Source organism: Gracilinanus agilis, chromosome 4, assembly GCF_016433145.1.
Source record: "Gracilinanus agilis isolate LMUSP501 chromosome 4, AgileGrace, whole genome shotgun sequence".
Classification (NCBI taxonomy): Eukaryota; Metazoa; Chordata; class Mammalia; order Didelphimorphia; family Didelphidae; genus Gracilinanus; species Gracilinanus agilis.
The window spans coordinates 349,100,412-349,105,798 of record NC_058133.1 but is presented as its reverse complement, the minus strand read 5'-3'; the positions used below and the strand labels follow the sequence as shown (position 1 = coordinate 349,105,798).

At 37.1% G+C, this 5,387-nt stretch overlaps 1 pseudogene; it reads right to left on the bottom strand.

Moving 5' to 3' along the window:
• Positions 1 to 4,954, bottom strand: part of LOC123246544 — a 10,376-nt pseudogene extending 5,422 nt beyond the window's left edge.
• Positions 4,955 to 5,387: the final 433 nt, after the last annotated feature.

Genomic DNA, 5,387 nt, shown 5'->3' with positions numbered 1-5,387 from the left:
AGTAGGGGCTGTCTTTTGTCTTTCTTTGTACAGTATTCCTAGTGTACTGTATAGTGACTGAAACATAATAGAAGCTTAATAAATGCTTAATGATGGACTTTCCTTCCTTCAGACCTATACCTCTCTCCTCCCTGAAGTTTTATATCTCCTTTTAACCAAAAAAAAAAAAAATATATATATATATATATATATATATATAATTCTTTCCTTTAAGGAGTTAACATTTTAAGGGCAAAGCATCATGCAAATAGCTATTTACATATAACATTTATACAGTGTAAATAGGAGGCAATCATATAGAAAATGCGCCATCCATGGAAGGAAAGTGGGGAAAGGAACTAGAAAAGCCTCTTACAGAAAATGTGATTTAAGCTGAGTTTTGGAAGAAGCCACAGAATCCAGGAGACAAAGATGATGAAGAAGAACATTTCAGGTATGGGGAGCCAGTGAAAAGACATGGAGTTCAGAAATGATGCATCTTGTTCCAGGACCAGCAAGAAACTAGTGGTAGCTGAACTCTATGATAGAGCAGTTCCATTTTACTAGAATGATACATGAACTCATCATCTTCCATGAATTCAGTTATCAGGTAAATGCATATTATTCCGAGATCTACATATCTAACCCTAACCTCTCCCGAGTTGCAGACTTGCATCACCAGTTGCTTCTTGTATATTAGAAAGCCATCTTAAGCTTATGTTCAAAATGGAATTCATTATCTTTTACTCCACTATTACTGTCAAAGGCACCACCATCTTTCCAGTCACTCAGACTTGCAATATCAGTGTTATCACTGACATTTCCTAACTGTGTGACTCAGGACAAGTCACTTAACCACCATTGCCTAGTCTTTACTGCTCTTCTGCCTTGGAATCATCCCACAATTGATTCTAAGACAGAATGGAAGGGTTTTAAAAAATGCTGAGCCATATTAGCTTGATGAAGGTATGTTCCCCAACCTTCTAGGCAATGATATTCCATTTCTCAGGAGTTTAGACAATTATCTGAGCAGCACTGATTTCTTTCTTGAACAGTTGGTGATCAACTATCAGCTCTGCCACATAAATACCCTGTTTTGTGAGGTACTTTCCAAAGCTTCCAAACATCTCCTGTACCAGGGATGCATAGGAACAATAAGGATGATCTTGAAGTCATCCACCTTGATGGTATTATCATTGTTAATGGGCTTCCCAATCTTCAGAGCATACACACCAGTGCCACATCAGTCTTGCAAGTGCCTTTGAGAGAACACAATATTAGACTGTCTTCAGCTTCAAGGCAGTGTAGTAGACTTTGCTCTGTATCTTGTTGAATGTCTTAAAGCCCTCAAATGCAGCCTGGGCATATTTTATAGCTTTATCAATGGCACTAATTGGTTTTCAGAGCCAAAAGGGTTTGGGTCTTAGAGGAGGCACATGCATCTTCTCATAGACCTTGTGCTGACTATGGAAAGATTCCTCAGGAAGCTGATAGCATTAATTGACCATGAAATGGCTCCCCTGAGAACACTAGATCCTGCCTTGGGACCAGGGCTTACTCACCTTTACCTAGATATATGACTTCCAGATCTGTGTTCATTTCAGATTGACTTACTTACTCCTTCCAGGACTGCTCCTTCTAGATCAGATCCTCCTTAGCTCTGGATCTGGTAGAGGAACTTGGAGAGTTCTGAATAAGATTCCATTTCTCCCATGATCCTTTCCTTCTCTGTTTTACCCTTTGGACTTGCCAACAAAGTACAATATAAGGTCATCTTCCTTTGTAGCTATAGCACTTTAAGAAAATCAAATGTATTGAAACTCAGGAGCAGAATCAGCTGATTCTCACACTTGGTCATCACTGGCTGTCTTTAAAATGTCTAGCACTTCATTGGTCTTATTCTGAGATATAATGGCATCATTATGGAAATAACTATTATTACTATACCTAAAAGACATTAATGTCCTAAGAAAGCAAATATTTTTCCTTAGAGTTCATCAGCTCACCTGAGACTATAAGATTGGCTAAGAAGGTGTTCAAGGCAATAGCCTCATCCCTTTCCATATTATCATTAGATATTTATTTCTTCTTGTACCTCCCCATACACAGTCTCATCATCTCTATCTTCATCAAACTTAAATCACACATTCCAAACATATTTTCATTCATGTTCTGGTTTTTTTTTGTCTCCATCATAATCTGTTATCTTTTCCCCAAAGTTCACCAACAGTTAGTATCAATTATCATGTGCTTGTCCCAAAAGTAGGTCAGTCTCCTTTTTTCCTTCATTTTTCATGACAGCTAAGACCTTTTCTGCTGCAACACAAGGATATCCCATGACTGATCTCCCAGTGCTGCCTGGTTACAACTAAATAACATCTTCTAGCTCTTTTGAGTCTCCTTGGTTTTAGGTATATAGATGATACCCACCATCTTACAAATGCCATTTGATAGCCTTTTATCTTATTGCTATTATCTGTATCTTCATCATGTTCTTTGTTTGACGCTTCTTTCATGCCAAATCTATGATTTGGCCCTTAGGGCTTATCACACATTTGAGTGTTCTCCAGTTTCACCACCAGTGAAAATACCTCTCCTGTTGACTCATCATGAGAAATTTGATCAATAAGGGAGTAGTCAGCTTGGAGAACAAGATTGGAATTAGCCTTCTACTCATATTGCAGACTCTGAGGGATCAAATCTGCTATGACCACAACTGTGTAAGTGCCCTGGCCAGGGTCCTGCAAGTCAATTCTACCCCCTCAAAGCCCCTCTCTCTCCTTGTTACTATGCTGTTCCAGAAAAAGGCACATACCCCAGAAACTCTCCAGAGAAAGGAGGGAAGGAAGAAAGGAAAGGAAGGAAAGCACTTCACTTCCACTTTGAGGTTACAAAATCTTTTCTGCTTGAAAAGGAAATTTCACATGTACTTCTCAGAAGCTGGAGAACAGAGAAGCCATGGAAGGGAAGATAACATTTTAGGTTAGACATTAAATGAAAATAAACAAAAATCAATAACATCCAATCTAGATTGTTAAAAAGCCAGATATTTTAGATTACACAGATGTACTTTTCAAAATGCTGAGGATTAATGAAACTTAATGCGATGCATTACTATTACCTCAATTAAGTACCCTGATTCTTGAAAGAATTATTATACTATATTCCCTGCAAATTGGAATGTACTTAGTTGGGAAAAGCAATATTGCCTGGGTATTGAGACAACTTTTTTTTCCTTGGGCATAGTTAAAATGAATGGAAAAATGCTTCCTTCACTGAATTGAGATTCAAATAGATATATGTTCATTTTTATAATACCAAAATCCTCCTTGATTTATTTTATTCAGTCCCTACTCTAATCCAATATATATGAGAGCCTTTAATGGACATTATGGCATTTGAAACAGGTGGGTCTAAGAACCTACAGCCAATTCTAACTTTGGCTTCTAAATTATTTACTGTATCCTTGAGCATGAGTGAGTAAAATTGGTTGAAGAAAACCTTTAGGTTATATAACTTATTGATAATTTACTATCCTTTCAGGCAAACTGAATAAATGTGGCAAAATATAATTTAAAGTATATAATAAAAGCTTTGATGAGGAAGTCTCAATAATGCCAATATTTATTTTCTATGATAGCCCTACAGATGTGTAGATATTTGGATGACCAAATGTATACCTTTTCCCCTATTCTTTTTATTTCCCAATGTAATCACTACATCACAGGAAATAGGGAATATAAAACTTTATTTAGGAGCATCTAACAGTAGATGTGTAGTTAAAGTCTTTCCTAGTCCTTTAAATCTATATCAGTTTGGTTGTGAATATCACAGAGACATGGAATTTTAGATTTGGACGGACACTTAGAGATAATCTAGTCTAACCTCTCTGGTTTATAGGCGAGAGAATAGATTTGGACAGGTTAAGGGACTTTTAAGGTATTAGAGAAAAAGGGAAAATAAACTCCACATGTTTTTCCAAGTCTTGTATTCTTTTTTCAAAAAAAAAAAAAAAGCACATTTATGACATACTAATCAAAATACCTTTCTTTGGAGGCAGCTAGGTGGCACAATAGTTAGACATCTGGACTTGAAGTCAAGAAGACCTAAATTAAAGGCCTCCATTAAGAATCTTATTAACTGTATGACCCAAAATAATTCATTGAAACTATGTGCCTCAGTTTCCTGGTATGCAAAATAAAGATAATAATAACATCTACTACCCAGGGTTGTTGTGATGATAGAATGAGATGATATTTGTAATGTCTTATTGCTTCTATTGTAGTTAGCAAAGGAATTTAAATAGAACTAATTTTTAACAGAACATGTAACCTTCCAAATATATGGCATGAGAATATAGCTCAAAATCCCTATTTCTAAAAGCATGTAGTCATCCAGGTAAGGTTTCTTCCTTTGCCTTTTTCTCATATAATTTTTAGAGGTAACAACATCTTTATGACTTTAGTTATTGTGCACCTACCACTGGCTATCGCTGAAGGAGAAGCAAAGATAAATAAGATATATCCCTGCCCATAAAGAACTTGAAATTGCTTTTATTTTAAGGAAGATAAATCATCTCATAGAGGATGGAGTCAAGATAATACAGTGAGAGGTCAGAACTGCTAAAACTCTCCCTAAAGCTCTTTACAGCATCCACAGAAAATGCCTCAAGATGGTTTCTGAGCAGGAAAACTAAGAAAAGCTTCAGCTGAGTCATTTTCTAGCTCAGGGGAGCTTAGTTAGACAGAAAGGGAGGTCTGAAGACACTGGGGTAGGGGCTGACGAGGGACACAGTGAAGCAGTCCTGGGCAGTAAGTGGCAACTCTGGGCTGTGGTGGTGACAACGGGCATAATAAAGAGAGATGAAGGGACCCCCCTGTACTGGCGCTGCACCCAGGATCATGTGCCATTTGGCAGCTATCTTGTTCTTTACCCAGTTCTGGGTCATAGTTCCAGAGTGGAGATGAACAGTCATGGTTGTGAGGAAGCAGGGACCCAACCTGTATAAGAACTAGCAGGCAGATCAGGAAAAGGACAGTGAAAAGAGCTCCTCGGATCACACCAGGTTAGAAATACTGAAAGCTTACAGGCTGCCAGAACAAGCTATGAAATCAGAATAATATAAAAGAGATGTCTATTATACTTATTTGTGTATAGTTCACATTTATTTACTTGGCATCATAAGGTTATAAATTTAGAGACAGAAACTGCCTTGGAAATAATTAATTCCAATCTCATTTTTTACAAATGAGGAAACTGAGACACATAAAGTTAGTTGACTGAAATTTAACACCCGTAGTATACTATTCCCAGTAAAACATAAGCCTGTTGAGAAGAGAAACATTTGGAAATTTTTGTCTTTATATCCTCACTTCCTAGCATATTCCCTAACACATAGTAGGTGTCTT